We start from the raw sequence: 20,428 nt of genomic DNA, 5'->3' as shown, positions 1-20,428 counted from the left end.
TCCTATCAGACTGGCTGAGTTTCTCCAGCAATTTCCGTTTTTAGTTCGGATTGCCAGCATCCATAGTTCTGTGTTTTTTTGTTTAAGATCTTAGTTACATTTGGAGGACACGGTCAAGAGCTCCAGCGCAACTCAAATTTCACTTTTACTGTAGCTGTGGAAAAAAGCATCCTTATCTTGAATTGCCACAGTTTTATAATACTGCCTAAACCTCAGCTAGCAAATCACCAATCACAGATGAGTGATAGTGATTTAGTCGATTTGTATAGCAAACAAAGTTCAGACAAGTGAAGTCTTAGGAACTAAAAAAATGCAGAGCTCTTCTGGTGTACTCCTAACTTAAGTAGGAATCCTGCAGGAAGGTTAAAAGATAGATTGAAACACAGGAAAAAAAAAGCACGCTATAGAACATAGAACAGGACAAGCCCTTCGGCCCTCGAGGTTGTGCTGACCTATGATTATACTCGAAGATCAAACTAACCTACATACTCTACATTTTATTATCAGCCATGTACCTACCCAAGAGTCACTTAAATGCCCCTAATGTATCTTACTTTACTACCACCTCTGGCAGTGCATCCCATGTGCAAACCACGGTGTAAAGAACCTACCTCTGGCATCTTCTTTAAACCTTCCTCCAATCACCTTAAAATTATGTCCCCTCATGATAGCCATTTCCGACCTGGGAAAAAGTCTTTGGCTATCCACTCTGGCTATGCCTCTCAATATCTTGTATGCCTCTATCAAGTCACCTCTCATCCTTCTTCACTCCAATGAGAGCCATAGCTCCCTCAACCCAAGACATGCCTTCCAATCGAGGCAACATCCTGGTAAATCTCCTCTACACCCTCTCTAAAGCTTCCACATCCTTCTATAAAGGAGGCGACTAGAACTGAACACAATAGTCCAAGTGTGATCTAATCAGGGCTTAATAGAGCTGTAGCATAACCTCACAGCTCCTAAACTCAATCCCTCTGCTAATGAAAACCAACACACCATAAGCCTTCTTAACAACCCGATCAACTTGGGTGGTAGCTTTGACGTATCTATGGACATTGACCCCAAGATCCCTCTGTTCCTTCACACCGCCAGGAATCCTGCCTTTAAACCTGTACTCTGCATTCAAATTTGACCTTCCAAAATGAATCACTTCACGCTTTTCCAGGTTGAACTCCATCTGCCAATTCAGCCCAGCTCTGTCAATGTCCTGTTACAACCCACAACAGCTCTCCACAATATCCACAATTCCACCAATCTTTATGCCATCGGCAAACTTACTAAACCACCCTTCCACTTCCTCATTCAAGTCATTTATAAAAATCACAGAGCAGGTGTCCCAGAACAGATCCCTGTAGAACACCACTGGTCACCATGCTCCAGGCTGAATACTGTCCATCTACTACTACCTTCTGCGTTCTATGGGCCAGCCAATTCTGTATTCAGACAGACAATTATTTTTCTGTTGTACCTTCAAGAATGATCTACTGGTATTCTAATATTGTCACTGAAGTAGGAGAGCAGGGATAGTGAGTGCAGTCCTTCTGTGCCTGGTGGTTCCATACCCCTTGGCTCTTGGAATGACCCAGTTTATGGGCAGTGATGGCATACCTTCTAAGACCAAGCCATTTACACAACAAGGTACAGGTGCTACCACTACAGGTTTGATTCGATAATGTTTTAATGCATGTTGCCAAGACAAACCTCTTTTTGATGGAGGGGAAAAAGTGCAAGCGACAAGGGACAGCAATGTAAAACCATTTGCTCAATCACTGACCCAACCAAACTCCAGCCATGTGTGTCTCAGTTGTCATGTCCTGACAGCTTCTAAAAATGTCACTGTTCTGTTGCATGTGTCAATGTACAATGGCTTCACAAAAAAAAATGGGAATGTAAATTATGAATATGCATAAAATGGGGTTTCCTTCGTGTTTTCAGTTTGAAAAATAAGTGATTGCACAATTCAGAACAGGAATATTCATCCCCAGCCTGTGCTGGGTTAACTTTAGTTGAAAACCTGCAATAGAGTTGTAATCAATCTCACTAAAGTTAGGACAGGAAATCAGTCTTGATCATATGGCTCAGGTGAGGTCAAAAATGAACGTCACGCTTAGCATGACATAAACCATTGCCCCTCCAAATGGAAAGCTCAACATTTCCTGGTCAGATAAAAGACCACCTAATGCTGCATACACATACTCCAGCAAGGAGGAGAACAGAAAAAAAAGTGAATGAGAAACACAGTCACAAACTGTCACACAATGAAACATGTTTAGAAGGTAATGGGCGCAGTAACAAATCTGTTTTGCAATAACTATATTTCAAAGCTGTTCATCCTAACTGTTACTTAAGACTGGGTGGAGGCCTTATTATTCACAATTTTAAGACTTAATGTTCCTCTTCTAACAAACAAACTGAACAGCAATATTTGGAAACTGCAGTGAAACAATAAAACTGTAAAATATGCAAAACAGATCAGGCCCTATGATAAAAGGCTTTAATGTTTAACTCAGCATTTTCTCTTGGTTCTGTTGTTCCTGGGGAAAAAAAAGTCCCACTATCTCTAAACAGGTCAGTTTATGGCAAAAGTGAAGAGTTACATTTCTGTAGATTAGATTAGATTAGATTAGATTACTTACAGTGTGGAAACAGGCCCTTCGGCCCAACAAGTCCACACCGCCCCGCCGAAGCATAACCCACTCATACCCCTACCCCTACATCAACATCTACATCTACCCCTTACCTAACACTACGGGCAATTTAGCATGGCCAATTCACCTGGCCTGCACACCTTTGGAGTGTGGGAGGAAACCGGAGCACCCGGAGGAAACCCACGCAGACACGGGGAGAACGTGCAAACTCCACACAGTCAGTCGCCTGAGGCGGGAATTGAACCCGGGTCTCTGGCGCTGTGAGGCAGCAGTGCTAACCACTGTGCCACCATTATTTAACTTCTTAAGAACAAAAAAAATTGAGTTTTAAAATATGATCATTCTTAACTCGATAAGAATTTGATAACAACAAATATCAAATAAGATCAAGTCACTACAAATACCAGCACCCATATTAGCTGCTTTACCACATTCAGGTTACATAATGTGCATCCTTGCTTAGAGTGCATTAATAGAAACCATAACGTAAAAGAATTTAAGACAGGACGATTAACAGGTCATTTTATAGCAAAGGATAACATTTATGAACTCCTTCTCTGATGCTTTTACAATGCTATTGCTATCTTGCAAGAGTAACTGATCTTCAAATTCTCTTGCCCCATATAAATTTCTACCGAGTGATACCTTCAGCAAGAGAATCACATTATATGTAACCACGTTTGACATAAAAAGAGCTCAACTCAAAAAGTTGCATTGACCAGTTTGGACATATTGAGCTGAAAATGTGTTGCTGGAAAAGCGCAGCAGGTCAGGCAGCATCCAAGGAGCAGGAGAATCGACGTTTCAGGCATGAGCCCTTCCTCAAGAAGGGCTCATGCCCGAAACGTCGATTCTCCTGCTCCTTGAATGCTGCCTGACCTGCTGCGCTTTTCCAGCAACACATTTTCAGCTCTGATCTCCAGCATCTGCAGTCCTCACTTTCAGTTTGGACATATTGCCATCAAAGTGTTACTGTTGCAGGTCTATGAAATTAGTGGATCAGAAATCAATTTGATGAAAACTGCAATCCTTTAGGAAACATGAGCCTTATGAACTGCTTGATCATATACTTAAAACGCAAGTTAATCGTTGGCTGCATTTTACTAATGCAAAAATGCCTTCCAATTTGAAAGCGTAAGCAGCTAATAGGTAGAATGCTAATTTTGTAGTGTCTTAAAATAATTAAAGGATGACAGATTAAAGGAGTTGGGGATTGCTTTGCTGTCTGGGACGATATTCAATTTTAGAAGCCAAGAACCAGATCTGATGGGCAGAGCCAAACACTTTCACCACAGTACTTTGATCTGCTCAACCTCATCCTCATTTTACCTTTATTCTTTGTCCCCACTGAACTCTTACACTCTCACAGGAGAAAGTGAGGACTGCAGATGCTCACAACGGAGTTATTTTCCCTGTATTTCTCATCTTCACCCCTACATATTCAAAGGGTGCACACTTGATTGCATATGGCAGATAATTCCTTCAACTATCTGCAGCCTTTGAGTTAAGCTAATCTAGGCCCTGATGTTTTAGGATTTGGAGGTGTCGGTGTTGGACTGGGGTGTACAAAGTTAAAAATCACAACAGCAGATTATAGTCTGACAGGTTTATTTGGAAGCACTAGCTTTCGAAGCGTTGCTCCTTTGTCAGATGAAGGAGCAGCACTCAAAGCTAGTGCTTCCAGATAAATCTACTGGACTACAACCTACTGTTGTGTGATTTTTACATGTTGTTTCAGAGCTTTGCTTGGTGGGCTTATGCAGTTCCTGCAAAAACATTTCAGGAGCGGAGTTGGGGTTGGCAGGGTAGATAGAAAAAGGTGAGCAGATCACAACACCAACTCAAGGTTGGTGCTAATGATCTGTTTGATGGCCTGGTTAGATTTTGGATTACTCAATGTAACAGTTTGTTATTGGTTTCATAAACAGAACAGGCTTGAAATTGCTCCAGATATATTTTTAGCTCTTCTATTAGGGACAGTATCCAACTCTAAACAGAGCAGAGCCTACAAGATCAGTGAGATGGTAATTTCAATGAATGCATAGGTACATGCTCCACTGCAAACAAATCACAGATTTTCAAAATTCCACACAAGCCAAAATACCTGCCATCCATGACAACGTATAGTAAGATCCCAGAAAGAATAAATGCCATGTCTCTTACAAAGGAGGCAAACATTTAAAGTTGTCCACCTAATGTAATAGTCACAAATGAGTTTTCACATTCACCTCCCCACTCCCTCCACTGACACAGACCCACAATTCCTTTCTTCATCAATTCATCTCCCCCAATAGTTTTATGATTCTCTTAAATTAACTCAAATGGCCAACTCACCATTTAATCTTAAACACTTTCACTAGCTGCAGGAATATTGTGTTAGTTACTTCCTTATAACATGGAGATAAGCTTGTAAGAGATCCTTTTCATTGCAGAGTTGCCAATTTCATTAACCCTATTCTTACTTCACCCCAGTGCCTATACCAACATCCTTCACAAGTTCAGGTTCTCCAGAATAAACTGCTGCAAATCTCCTTGCCATGGCTATTCCATCTAACTTGCACATCCTTGGACTGTGGGAAGGAACTGGAGTACTCAGAGGAAACCCATGCAAACACAGGGAGAACATGCAAACAGTGGGTTTGGAAGTTGCTGTCAATGTCATGTTGTAACAAGATTGAGTTAAAAGAATTTGGTCTAGTCTGGTCAGTTAACTATATTATACCAAACCTATTCTCATCTTATGATAAGCAGACTCCAGAATTATATTTTATTGAAAATACCAACGTTAGCTTTCAAAGTAAACATTAGAGAATTGCATTTAGAATCTAAAGCAGTTCAGCTTTTGATTTACTCTTTATCAATAAATCCTGAAAGATTTATATATAGAGCTAACAGTTTATACATTTGTTCAGATTCTAAAGGCCAACATGATAACTATTGCTGTACAGAGGTATCAATCCAATCCAAACTCCAACTATCTTGGTCATGAATTGCTAGGCAACATTGCCATCAGTGAAGTCAAGAGGGTTTCATTTGAGGTGGCAAAAGGTACTTTTTTAAAAAAAAAAAGTGTTGAGATTTTATTAGGGCATTTTAATGTGCCGAACATTCATTTAGAGTGCACGATTTATTATATAGGCAAGTACAACAGTAACCAGTACCTAATAAGATCCTATATTAGAACTAATCTGTTTTTGACAGGTTTTGATTAGGAAGAGACAGTTTTTGTCTGGGTTTTCATTAAGGTTCAAACTGATACTTAGATGAAACTTGAGCTGTACTACTTGAAGAAGAGCTCGGAGAGGAGAATAATTCAACAGGATACCTCAGCCTTAACGAGGACAATGACAATGACCACAACACACGTCATGCTCCCACTGGCGAATCAAAAGGACTTCTACTTTTGTGCGTTTTTCAAAACAGAATGTTCACAGGTAAGCTAAGTTACTAATACAACAGCCTGCTAAAATAGGGATACTGTGGGGTTTTATCCTGAAGGTAGAGTAGGGGAACATCTCAAGGTACGCATGGAAGAGAATGGGAACAAAGTGACCAATGAGGTGAATTACTCCAGGGATTTGGCTTGAGGACCTCACTGCAGTGGTTAAAATAAAGTTCAATGAAATGAAGACTGCACCCATTTCTCATGGCTCCTCTCACACATTATTTGTCTGGCTCCTAACTTTTCACCTAGTTATTCTCTTGTTCTTTTTATACTTTGAAAACCCTTTTGGTTATACTTTTATTTTACCCACCAATGCTCTCTCGTATACTTTTAACCTTCCAAAGCTTGGTTTTTCAACTTTCTTCCCTGCACTTTTTATACTCCTCTTAGGACTCTGCCAGAAAGGAGCTCTGAAAAATCTACCATAAGCCTCTCTTTTTCTTCATTTTAAAAGATCCAATTCCAAATACTCCTTGACATTGAGTACTCTAATCTTGGTCCCACCCTTTACAGGAACACATTTGTTGTAATCGAATAAACACACTTGTACCCTAAGAAAGTAATGTTCCTGTATAGTAATTGGCTGTCATTAATGTGTTGGACTTTTCAGTGCTACAATATCCGTGCCTGGTTTCTTATGTTCAAAGATTTAACATAATTATTGCCTCAGGATAAAAACAAGAACTGCAGATGCTGGAAACCAGATTCTAGACTAGAGGGTGGTGCTGGAAAAGCATAGCAGTTCAGGCAGCATCCAAGGAGCAGGAAAAATCGACATTTCGGGCAAAAGCCCTTCATCAGGAATAGCCATCAAGTGAAATACTCGCGGAGGCAAACTCAATATGTCACTCCAGGAGGGTGGGAAAGTTGCACAATGTTGATCTGAAGCTGCACTGGCCATCATTGTATTGCACAAAATATAAAAGGTTGATTAAAAAGAAATCAGTGTATGGAGATTAACTGGCTTCATTGGAGTGCAGTTCACTCAATTTCTAGTTGAATACAAACAGGCCTTTAGAAACAGCAGGTAAGGAGCAAGGCACGTGCTCCAGCCAGAGTAGAAAACATCAATATTTTCAGAAATGTTATGATGAACCTCTGCGTCTTGAATCTATACCTCCTACTCCAGAGATAGGGACATTTCCACTGCCCAAGAGTCCATTAGAAAAGAAAGGCTTTGTTAATAATTGCAAAATCATTTGGCAACTAGAGTCAAATAATAAATCTGTTAAATTTTATCCTGCTAATTATAAAATGTGCAATAAAGTGCATGAATTATTAAGTAGCAATCCTTGGGCATAATATTGATACCATTGGGATTTTGTCAGTTTGTGGAATTTTTATTCAGCAATCGTTTAATCTAATTTTCAAATAAAAGCAGACTAACTTCCTTTAATTAAACCTAGTTATGTTTCTGATACCTTGAATTATCCTGATTGACCTTGAAAATTGCCGAGGAGGTAAAAACAATGATTGCAGATGCTGGAAACCAGATTCTGGATTAGTGGTGCTGGAAGAGCACAGCAGTTCGCTGCTCCTTGGATGCTGCCTGAAATCGATGTTTCGGGCAAAAGCCCTTCATCAGGAATAAAGGCAGAGAGCAGACAAGCAATAACAAGTTTGGGATGACTGTTTTAAAACTGCACCAAATGCTTCAATCAAACACAGCTTTTCACATAGCTTTGTGAAGCAATGTATTGGTTGCAAAATTGGGATCCATGTCCATGGATATTGTCTTCATGCCAAAATGGCATTTGCACTGTGCGAGTATAGTTTTGACAAGCAGGATGCTACACCACAGATTCATTAGTCTGGGTATTGTAAGCATGAACTACAATTACCACAGTCAACACTTTGTGACACTTGACTGTGTTATGCTGCTTTGATTGTGCGCTGTTGGTTTTTCTTAGCCCCACCACTCCACCCAAACACACAGCTACAAGTGCATTTTGCAGATGGAAGCTTAAAAGACATCATGACTTGCAGTAAAAAACAAAACTCTATTTTAGCTTAAGATCTCCAGTATCCGCAAAGTGCTGGAGAAACTAAGCAGGTTTGGCAGCATATACGGAGCAAGAAATAAGTTAATGCTGCAATGACTCTTGTCTCAAACTAACAGTTAACTCTTTTCTTCTCCAGCACTTTGTTTTTTATTTCATTACTCACCAATTAGTTAATATATTTTTGACTTTGTGGATGTATTTAGTGGTTAGAAGATTTAAGGAGTCAACCAGAAGTAGTGAAAATCAAATGGACTGCAGATGCTATAAATCAGAAACTAAACGCATTGAGGAAGGGTGACCTGACCCCAAAACATTAACTCCCTACAAGGCAGCAGAATGAGGGCGATGGAGTAGAGCAAAGAGGAGACAGGAAGCCTCATTCAACTAATAGGTGTCTCAAAAACCATCTCCAACAAGGTATTATAGCTAATGTAGCAATGCTCATGTTATCCCTCAAATGAGAAACTGAACAAGGATGCCAGGATATTGAAGAATCCAGTGGACATTTAATACAACTACCTATTATTTCCAACAAAGCATTCATATGCACACAGTAATATCTGGGCCAACATTAAACTACTGCATTACAACTGAAGAGCAGGAACTGGGACAAAAATTCTAGGTCCTAGTGCTGCTCACAGCTCCGAGCGTGAAAGGATCCAATTATTGGGGCTTAACATAAGCATGCTTGTCAGTAGGGAGTTAAGAGGTCCCGGGTTAAGATGCAGCATGAGAATTTTATAGCTCACATGACAGTTAGCTGATTATATCACAAACATCGACTGGCAAACTGAGTAAAACACACAACTAGGTATTCCTGATGAAGGGCTTTTGCCCGAAATGTTGATTTTACTGCTCCTCGGATGCTGCCTGAACTGCTTTTCCAGCACCACTCTAATCTAAAACACACAACACCAGTATCTGCCAGAAGCACTTCTTTTACTTCCACCCAAACTATTTCACTTTTAAAAGGAGGTGCCATCAGAAATCAGTCAACTCTTGCAACCAGACACGCACATTCAGAACAGGCCAAGGAGATTTGCGAATGCAACTGTGACATTTATTTGCAACGGGTTTGGGTGACATTCGCAACAGTTCCTGGTTTGTTCTCCCATGCTGCCTCAGAGAGTGAGGACGCAGAGCCTCTTTCTGCCTCAGAGGCTGGGGCTCCATTGTTTCTCTGGTCAGAGAATACAGCCAGTGCATGAAGGCAATTTGGAGAGCCACATCCAGCACCAAAAACCTAGTGTGGTAGGATTGCAGAGCTTTGATCTGATCCAGCAACAGATATGGAATCAGATATGGAAGTCATCTGACATACAAGTAACCCCCTGTTGGAGGTTTTCCAGCTTGGCAATTTCTTTTAAAGGCATTCCTGGTGATGCTCCTGTCATGCTCCTTTTGCACTTTTAATCGAACCAGAGTTGATCTTCCGGCTTGATGGTTGAGTGGAGATTGCAAATTAAATCGAGGTACATTCTGCTGCTGCAGGCCCATAGCATCTCATGGATCCCCAGTTAAGTTACTGGATCTGTTCAAAGTCTACTCTCTTCACCCAAGTGATAGTGCCACACAAAATGAGGGAGGGTTCACTCAATGTGAAGATAGGATTTTGTCTCCACGATGACTGTACAGTGAGCCCTCTTACCGATACTCCATCATGACAGGTGCACCTGCAACAGGCAGGTGTGGTGAGTATTCTCATTCACTCCTTCACCACCTGCTACTGGCAGCTACATCCTTTCAGACTCTGTCAGCTTGGTTAATAGGGGTTTTGGCCCCCACTCAGTACCTTCTTCCACCCTCAATGCTTCTTCAGAGTGTTGTTGAACATGGAGGAGTGCTGATTCCAGTCGAAGGGCAGTACGTGATAATCAGCAGGGAATTTCCTCACCACCTCCGACAGTGAGATTACAGCACAGAAACAGTCCAACTCGACTGTGCTGACCAGATATCCTAAATTAATTTTGTACCATTCACCAGCACTTGACCCATATCTCTCAAAGCCCTTCCTATTCATATACCCATCCAGATGCCTTTTAAATGTTATAGTTGTACCAGTCTCTACCACTTCCTCTGGCAGCTCATTCCATATATGTGCCACCCTCTGTGTGAATGCTTTGATGCTATATGCTCTGGACCCCATGAAGCCTAGATTGAGGAATCCTCTGATAACTCTCTCCTGACTGCATACCTCTGTAGAATCAACTCTGATGGGTCTGCCCTGCTAGTGGGACAGAACATGCTCAAGCATAGTGATTGCGCCATCTGGAGTATCCTCTGTATGGTATGATTTCATGTGCATGAACACATTAGACTCTGGCATGCCTAGATGTTGGCAAGGAGCAGGAATATTTCATGGGTTAACAGGGCTGAGTCTACCATTGCCATTTTTGGTGCCTAAGTTGATGCCGGTAGGCTTATCCAGCTTTATTCCTTTTGAGACTTATTGGCAGTTTCATACAACTGCATAGCTTGCTAGGCCATTTTAGAGAGTTGAGAGTCAACCACATTAAATAGAGTCAAATCGACATTTGCAGTCATAATACTTTCCTTCAGAGACAGACAGACAGACAGACAGGAGTCTGCTCTCCCATTAGTCTTAACAGCCACTCCAACAAACCAGAGTGTACCAGACAATGAGGACCAGCCACTCTACAGTGGGTTCAATGTGGAGAGCATATATATATATGAAGGGATAGCTGGAAGCAAAAACATCTTTCAGTAGATCTTTGGGGAGCTGAATGTATAGTTCTGATGTTTTGTTAGAACTTCAGTACTCACTGCAGCAAGGATTCCTGGCTACCTGCTTATCCTCCACAATCTGAGCATTAGGAGACCCAAATCTGCTCCACCAATTAAACAGATCCTTAACCTCAACTCCACATAGAGGAGCTCAAGAATCTATTGGCCTAAATCTGGAATGTATTCAAATGCTGAGACTGCAATACAGCTTTCCGGTGCAGAGAATTGCAAAGATTGATAAACCCAAGTGAAGAAATTTCTCTGCATCTCAGAAGTTCTCGAAGGTACAGAACACAATCTGTCCCCTGCTCTCTGGATGAGCTCTCAGTGCTGCTGATTCACTGAGAGGTTTTTAAAGAATCCTTTATGGAGTGGGAGCTCGGCAGGCAGGGCAGTTTGTTGGTCAGCAAATTTGTTTCCATCCTTGATTGCTTTCAACAAGGTAGTGGTGAGCAACCTTCTTGAATTACTACAGTCCATGTGGTTTAAGGACACCCACACTTTGGGAGGAAGTCCCAGCACTTTGACCAATGGACAGTGAATGACCAATGGATTTGGTTTCGAGTTAGGATTGCATGTGACTTTGAGAAACTTACAGGTGACCTTGCAACCAAGTATCTGCTGCCTTCATCATTCTAGGGTGGTAGAGAAATCACAGGTTAGGAAAGTGCTAACCAAATGATCGGTGTGCAATTGTACAGTACATACAGCTGCCACTGTCTGGTGATGGAGGAGGGAGGGAGTGAATGTTTGGTGTAGTGAATGAAGTGCCAATCAAGCAGGCTGGTTCGAAGACTGGGCCTTCATTGACTGACCTTTACTGAGATACAAGTTCACAGACTGGCTTTTCCTAAAGTACAGATCCATTGGCTTGGGTTGATTGTGGTAGCAGGCTGACTATTACTTCAATACAGGTTAACCAAGTTTTGTTCAATTTCATTACTGTGAACCCTGGCTGTTGTAAAAGGTTCAGCTGCAGAAATTGTAAATAGGATACATAATCAGAGGTGCTGTAGTCCTCTGCAATAGCCCAATGTTCCAGGAAAAACAGCCCCAAGGCTATTCAGCCTGTCCCTATAGCTCAGATCCTCCAACCCTGGTAACATCCTTGGAAATCTTTTCTGAACCCTTTCAAGTTTCACAAAATCTTTCTGATGGGAAAGAGACCAGAATTGCACGCAATATTCCAAAAGTGGCTGTGCCAATGTCCTGTACAGCCACAACATGACTTCCCAACTCCTGTAGTTAATACTCTGACCAATAAAGGAAAACATACCAAATGCCTTCTTCACTATCCTATCTACCTGCGACTCCACTTTCAAAGAGCTATGAAACTGCGCTCCAAGGTCTCTCTACTCAGCAACACTCGTTAGGACCTTACCATTAAGTGTATGAGTCCTGCTAAGATTTGCTTTCCCAAAATGCAGCACCTCACATTTATCTGAATTAAGCTCCATCTGCCACTTCTCTGCCCATTAGCCCATCTGATTAAGATCCCGTTGTAACCTCACTGTCCACTACCCCTCCAATTTTGTTGTCATCTGCAAACTTACAAACTATACCTCTTATTCTCACATCCAAATCATACGAAATGTAGTGGAGCCAGCACCGATCCTTGTGGCACTCCACTGGTCACAGGCCTCCCGTCTGAAAAACAACCCTCCACCACCATCCTCTGTCTTCTACCTTTGAGCTAGTTCTGTATCCTAATGGCTAGTTCTCCCTGTATTCCATGATATCCAACTTTGCTAACCAGTCACCCATGGGAACCTTGCCCAACACCTTACTAAAATTCCATATAGATCACGTCAGCCACTCTGCCCTCATCAACTCTGTTACTTCTTCAAAAAAACTCAATCAAGTTTATCAGACATGGTTTCCCACGCACAAAGCCATGTTGACTATCCCTAATCAATCCTGGCCTTGCCACATACATGTACATCCTGTCCACCAGGATCCCCTCCAACAACCTGTCCACCACTGACGTCATGCTCATTGGTCTATAGTTCCCGGCTTGTCCTTAACGTCTTTCTTAAGCAGTGGCACCACGTTAGCCAACCTCCTGTCTTCTGGCATCTCACCTGTGACCATCGATGATACAAATATCTCAACAAGAGGCCCAGCAATCACTTCTCTAGCTTCCCAGAGTTCAAGGGTACAAATGTTCAGGTCCTGAGGATTTATCCTCTTTTACGGAGTTAAGATGTCACTATCTATTTCCTTACAGTCTATATCTTCCATATCCTTCTCCACAGTAAACACTGATGCAAAATACACATTCAGCATCGCGCCCATCTCCTGCGGCTCCACACATAGGCTGCCTTGCTGATCTTTGAGGGGCCTTATTCTCTCCCTAGTTACCCTTTTGTCCTTAAATGTATTTGTAAAAACCCTTTGGATTCTCCTTAATTCTATTTGTCAAAGCTATCACATGTCCCTTATATGCCCTCCTGAATTCTCTCAAGTATACTCCTACTGCCTTTATACTCTAAGGATTCACTCGATCTATCCTGTCTATACCTGACATATGCTTCCTTTTTTTTCTTAACCAAACCCTCAAATTTCTCTAGTCATCCAGCATTCCCTATACCTACCAGCCTTTCCTTTCACCCTAATGAGAATATACTCTATCTGCACTCTCATTATCTCACTTCTGAAGGTTTCCCAGTTTCCAGTCGTCCCTTTACTTGCCCCCTAATCAGTTTTTGAAAGTTCTTGGCTAATACAGTCAAAATTGATCTCTCTACAATTTAGCACTTTTAGATCTGGTCTATCTTTTTTCCATCACTATTTTAAAACTAATAGAATCATGGTCGCTGGCCCCAAAAAGTGCTCCCTCACTGACACTTCAGTCACCTGAATAGGTCACGTTTTCTTCCTCCTTGGAGAAAAACGGTTGGGAAGAGATTTGACAGTGGTATTCAAAAATCACAAAGTGGATGGAATATATAGGGAGAAACTCTTCTCACTGCTGGAAGATTTGAGATTGACTAAAGAAGCAACAGTGATGTAAGGAAAGAGTCTTTTCACACTGAGTATTTAGGATTGGGAATGCACTGCCTGAAAGTATAATGGAGACAGTTTCAGTCACTTCAAAAAAAAAATACACACACTTGGATCATTACCTGGAGAGAAAACATTTGCAAGTCTACAGGGGAGTGGCACTAGATGTATTGCTATTTCAAAGAGCTGACATACATATAACAGACTGAATGGGTTCCTTCTGGGGTGGATGGATTCTAAGATTATATATGCATTACTCATCTATATTCTTTAGTACTCTCATTGAGTATTTTACCTTTAAGCACTATTAAGCTCTCAAAAGCTCTATTATGTTACACCTTAACTTCACTAGAAGCTCTCAGTCATAACACCATGTCTGCTATATAATCTTCTTTAATTATCAGGCACCCTAAATAAATCTATTTACTATACACAGGGCTCCACACTGACTCAACAGCTATACCCACCTAGACATTACAGAGTACACAACATTTCTATTTTCTTCTTTAATTATATCACAGGTCCCTCGCACATCATCCTGCTTGTTATATTGATTGGAAAAGATGAGTAAACTCATTACAGACTGACTGTAGACAAGGGTATTGACTTACTATTACTTTACGCTTTCTTCAACTGCATGACTGTTTTCTCCATTCATATTTAATGGCACTTTATGTATTTGCATCACTTTTAGGCACTTGTATTTTTACCTGCTTGCTCTCCATCCTGTCAATCATTTACTCATTAAACACACCAAGTGGAACTGCGAACCATAGAGAATGGATCCCTTTTAAACTGGTGCGGATTACCCAATCAGTTCCTGACAAGACACAATCAGTTCCGGAGATCTCCCTCCCCAACGGTTTTGTGGCTCATCTACATCAAATGGACTTCAGAGGGTCAAGGCGGCCTTCAAGGGTAATTGAGGACAGGCAATAAATACTGTCCCAGCCAATGACACCCACATTCCATGATGGCATGAAAATGAAAATATTAAAATACAATTGAGTAACTGGTGATTAGGCAAACAAAACACCTCATGGCCTATACAGCCCAAAATATTTATACTCACAAAGTCATTAAATCCTAAAAATAAAGTGCTGTTCAAAATCGATACCAGGATTTCAAACTCATTTGGTTGGTTTATATTACCAATCTGAAGAATGCTGTGTGATCTTGGATGAAAAAATAGTCATCTGAACATATTTGGTAAGATCTGCCTTTATTGCGTAGAGGTAGAATAACATGTGCTAAATTTGGTAATTCCACCACGTACGCAAACTCTCAATCCTTTAACTTATTCTGTTGCAAACATGATGCTAGCTAATGTGAACCATGCTTGATATTTTATAAACTTCTGGAAAGAAAGCCAACTATTGTTACCATATTCAAGATGGTCAACATAACTTTCACAGAAATACAGGCCTTTTAAAACATTTTAAAGAACTAGGATCGCCAAACAATTCTGTTAAGCCTGAACCAATGACAGGATTATTCATACTTTTTATTGCACTTAAGAATGGGGTTTGATTTATCACAGGCCAAGGTAAGTAGAGTGCTGTAGTTTATCAAATATTTGTAACTGCCTTGCTTGTAATGCTAGGTTACTTATTAAAAGTATTGTTTCCTTATTGCACTAATGCAAATTTGGAAAGGTTTATAGGCATTAAAATGGAGCCGGGGGGAAGGAAATGAGGAGAGAGGGAGGGAGCAACCAATAAGAAAAGGTTTCTGGATACATTGTCACCATGTTCCTCATTGCAGAATCTATGCATCTCATCAGGCATTTTATATGAAGACTGTACTGTTATAAAGAACAAAGAAAATTTACAGCCCAGAAACAGGCCCTTCGGTCCTCCAAGCCTGAGCCGATTCAAATGTACTGTCTAAACCTGTCAGTCAATTCCTAAGCATTTTTATCCCTCTGCTCCCCACCTATTCCTGCATCTGTCCAGATGCTTCTTAAATAAATCTACCGCGCCTGCATCTACCACCTCTGCTGGTAACACATTCCAAACGCCCACCACCCTCTGTGTGAAGTACTTGTCGCGTGTATCCCCCTTGAACGTTCCACCTCTCACCTTAAAAGCAAGACCTCTCGTTATTGAATCCTTCACCCTGGGAAAAAGCTTGTCTCTATCAACCCTGTCTAAACCCTTCATGATTATATAAACCTTAAATCAGGTCCCTCCTCAATCTCCTTTTTTCTAGTGAAAATAAACCTAACCTACTCAACCTCTCTTCCTAGCTAACACCTTCCATACCAGGCAACACAGTCATAAACCTTCTCTGCACCGTCTCCAAAGCATCCACATCCTTTCGGTAATGTGGCGACCAGAACTGTTCACAGTATTCTAAATGCAGCCAAACCAACATAGTGTACAGTTTTAACATGACTTGCCAGATCTTATACTCAGTCCCCCATCCAATGAAGGCAAGTATACTATATACCTTCTTGACCACTCTATCCACCTGTGCAGCAACCTTCAGGGTACAATGGACCTGCACTCCCAGATCTCTCTGCTCATCATCTTTTCCCAAGGCTCTTCCATTCATTGTATAATTTGCTCTAGAATTCGACTTGCCTTACCTCACATTTGTCTGGATTGAGAGCCATCTGCCACTTTTCTGCCCAACTCTCTTGTCTATCTATATCCTCCTGTATTCTCTGACAGTTCCCTTATGCTTTCTGCTACTCCACCAATCTTTGTGTCATCTGCAAACTTGCTGATCATACCAACTGTGCCCTCTTCTAGATAATTTATGTCTATTACAAACAACAGTGGCCCCAATACTTACCCCTGTGGAACATCACTGGTCACCTTTCTCCATTTTGAGAAACTGCAAGCCCACTTGCTTCCTTCAGTGAATAGCAGTATTATATAATGGGAATGTATTCTGCCACTTACATCGCGTGCCAAGTTTTATTGTGCCTATTAAAGAAAACTTGGGTTATTTCCTATTTACCCCTCAACATGGATTAACAGCACTCAGGCAAAGTAATACGACGAGCAAAAGGTATTGTGAACAGTTCGAGTGTCGATATTGCCCATTTTCATGTAAAGTCCACATATACTTACTTACCCAACTGCATATGCTTGCAACACAGTTCAGTGTCATTGCTTTCAACTTATATAGTCTGCATCCTGATTTTTTCTCCTTTTACTTGGCTATTAGGCCACAGGAGCAGATGTTTTGGAAATTTGCCATATTTCCCTTCCTACTTGTCTATCCTATACCTCTCAAGTTACCTTTGATATCACTTTTTCTACTTATTTCATTTCTCTCACTGCGCTTTATTTCGAATGCTAATACCACTTGGCTTTCCAGTTAAACATATGCACGTGACTTATTCCTTTCCCAGTTTTGTCAAGCATTTGCTATGTAGCATCTGCAACAAGTCTATTGTGAGAACGATCTTGAAATTATGTAAGGAGTATTAATGAGACACTTATATACATGTAGGAGCATACTCAAACTAATGAGTCTGAGAGTTACAAATCAGCTAGTGCCAAGTAAAAAGGAGGTTACTGTTAGTTGACAGACACAAATTATAAAATGTTCATTCTTTGCTTTGGCACAGTTACCACAGTCACATTAAAATCTAACTGAAAATTTCTCCCCAACTATGAAGTCAAGATAAAAAAAAAGTTATGGAATTTCACAACAAATCCATTATCATCTGAAAGAGAAAATTCTGGTTAGCATTTGAATAGAGGCCTTTTTTCACAAATATTCTGAATTCAATATTTTCTGTCTTTTATTTTGTTTGCGTTTTGTGTCTAATTGTTTCCTTTAGTTTTCCCTCACTATGACCTGAACCTTTGCATTACCAATGGTAAATGTGTATTTGAAAATTGGGCCAGGTTTTCCAAACAAAAAGAGTACTTGCACGGTGTTTCACTCAAAATCAAACAAGCAATAAATGGAGACAAAATCACAAATAGTGCATTAAGAGTTTTCCAATAAGTTTAAGCAATGGACAAGTTTGCCTTACTACTTAAATTTGGAAAATTTGCTTTCATTAAATACCAGCATGTTTATGCAGTATTAGTTAATGTAGTGCATTTAAAAACTGAATGCAGTAAGGGGTTAATAGAACTTCTATAAAATGGTCACATGCTTCCTATAGCAATTTTAAAACTTTTTTTAAATCTCCCTCTGAATTTTAACCTTACCTGATCACGGATGTGAATTTAACTTGCTATGCTTCCTTTTGTGTCACATGAATATGATGGATTGTTTAACTAATTTTGTTATTGCCTTTCTGAATAAGGGAAATTAGCTCAGATACCTCTCTGAGACTTCCATCTGTTAAATTTATGTCTCAAGGTGTCACCAACCTTTGGATGTGTTAAGCGCTCTTTTGTAAACCCTACAAATTGGTAATAATCTGACTTTCATCTATTAAAGAGAAGTAACATTCAAGGTAATGATAAACATTGTGCAGTACAATAACTGGGAGAAAGTAAGGACTGCAGATGCTGGAGATCAGAGCTGAAAATGTGTTGCTGGAAAAGTGCAGCAGGTCAGGCAGCATCCAAGGAGCAGGAGAATCGACGTTTCAGGCATGAGCCCTTCTTCAGGAATGAGGAAAGTGTGCCCAGCAGGCTAAGATAAAAGGTAGGGAGGAGGGACTTGGGGGAGGGGCATTGGAAACATTTTAGGTGGAATGAGGTTAAGGTGAGGGTGATAGGCCAGAGTGGGGGTGGGGACGGAGAAGTCAGGAAGAAGATTGCAGGTTAGGAAGGTGGTGCTGAATTCAAGGGTTGGGACTGAGACAAGGTGGGGGGAGGGAAAATGAGGAAACTGGAGAAATCTGAGTTCATCCCTTGTGGTTGGAGGGTTCCTATGCGGAAGATGAGGCGCTCTTCCTCCAGCCGTCGTGTTGCTATGGTCTGGTGATGGAGGAGTCCAAGGACCTGCATGTCCTTGGTGGAGTGGGGGGGGGGGGGGGGGGGGAGTTGAAGTGTTGAGCCACGGGGTGGTTGGTACAGTTGGTCTGGGTGTCCCAGAGGTGTTCTCTGAAACGTTCCGCAAGTAGGCGGCCTGACTCTCCAATATAGAGGAGGCCACATCGGGTGCAACGGATACAGTAAATGATGTGCGTGGAGGTGCAGGTGAATTTGTGGCAGATATGGAAGGATCCCTTGGGGCCTTGGAGGGAAATAAGGGGGGAAAGTGTGGGCGCAAGTTTTGCATTTCTTGTGGTTGCAGGGGAAGGTGCCGGGAGTGGAGGTTGGTTTGGTGGGGGGGGCGAGGACCTGACAAGGGAGTCACGGAGGGAGTGGTCTTTTCGGAACGCTGATAGGGGAGGGGAGTCAGGTCCTGCTCAAAATCCACAAACCTGACTGCCCCGGCCGACCCATTGTCTCAGCCTGCTCCTGCCCCACCGAACTCATCTCTGCATACCTCAACACGGTCCTGTCCCCCTTAATCCAAGACCTCCCCACCTACGTTCGGGACACCACCCACGCCCTCCACGATTTTCGCTTCCCCCGTCCCCAACACCTTATCTTCACCATGGACATCCAGTCCCTATATACCTCCATCCCCCATCACGAAGGACTCAAAGCCCTCCGCTTCTTCCTTTCCCACCGTACCAACCAGTACCCTTCCACTGACACCCTCCTTCGACTGACTGAACTGGTCCTCACCCTGAACAACTTCTCTTTCCAATCCTCCCACTTCCTCCAAACCAAAGGAGTAGCCATGGGCACCCGCATGGGCCCCAGCTATGCCTGCCTCTTCGTAGGATATGTGGAACAGTCCATCTTCCGCAGCTACACTGGCACCACCCCCCACCTTTTCCTCTGCTACATCGATGACTGTATCGGCGCTGCCTCGTGCTCCCACGAGGAGGTTGAACACTTCATCCACTATACCAACATCTTCCACCCTAACCTCAAATTTACCTGGACCGTCTCAGACTCCTCTCTCCCCTTCCTAGACCTCTCCATTTCTATCTCGGGCGACCGAATCAACATGGACATTTACTATAAACCGACCGATTCCCACAGCTACCTAGACTACACCTCCTCCCACCCTGCCCCCTGTAAAAACGCCATCCCATATTCCAAATTCCTTCATCTCCGCCGCATCTGCGCCCAGGAGGACCAGTTCCAATACCGAACAACCCAGATAGCCTTCTTCTTCAAAAGACCACAATTTGCCCCCAAACGTGATTGATGATACTCTCCACTGCATCTCCTCCACTTCCTGCTCATCCGCCCTTGAGCCCCATCCCTCCAATCACCACCAGGCCAGAACCCCACTGGTCCTCACCTACCACCCCACCAACCTCCATATACATCATATCATCCGTTGTCATTTCCGCCGCCTCCAAACGGACCCAACCACCAGGGATATATTTCCCTCCCCTCCCCTATCAGCGTTCCGAAAAGACCACTCCCTCTGGACTCCCTTGTCAGGTCCACACCCCCCACCAACCCAACCTCCACTCCCAGCACCTTCCCCTGCAACTGCAAGAAATGCAAAACTTGCGCCCACACCTCCCCCCCCCCCTTACTTCCCTCCAAGGTCCCAAGGGATCCTTCCATATCCGCCGCAAATTCACCTGCATC

The 20,428-nt window shown here is 42.1% G+C and overlaps 1 protein-coding gene across 4 annotated transcripts in view; it reads right to left on the bottom strand.

Annotated features, from left to right (window-relative positions):
• The window catches only part of eps8l2 (EPS8 signaling adaptor L2), a 164,153-nt gene that overhangs the window by 93,513 nt on the left and 50,212 nt on the right, over positions 1 to 20,428 (bottom strand). The window contains exon 1 of one of the 4 annotated variants that reach the window (XM_072592189.1): positions 16,644 to 16,771. The exons of the other annotated variants lie outside the window; for them this stretch is intronic. The gene's annotated coding sequence lies outside the window, so the exon portion shown is untranslated. Of the gene's footprint in view, positions 1 to 16,643; positions 16,772 to 20,428 lie in introns of those variants that run through there. 4 annotated transcript variants of the gene reach the window in all.

This window comes from Chiloscyllium punctatum, chromosome 22, assembly GCF_047496795.1.
Source record: "Chiloscyllium punctatum isolate Juve2018m chromosome 22, sChiPun1.3, whole genome shotgun sequence".
Classification (NCBI taxonomy): Eukaryota; Metazoa; Chordata; class Chondrichthyes; order Orectolobiformes; family Hemiscylliidae; genus Chiloscyllium; species Chiloscyllium punctatum.
Note: the sequence above shows the minus strand (reverse complement) of the source record. Positions and strands in the feature narration are given on the sequence as shown.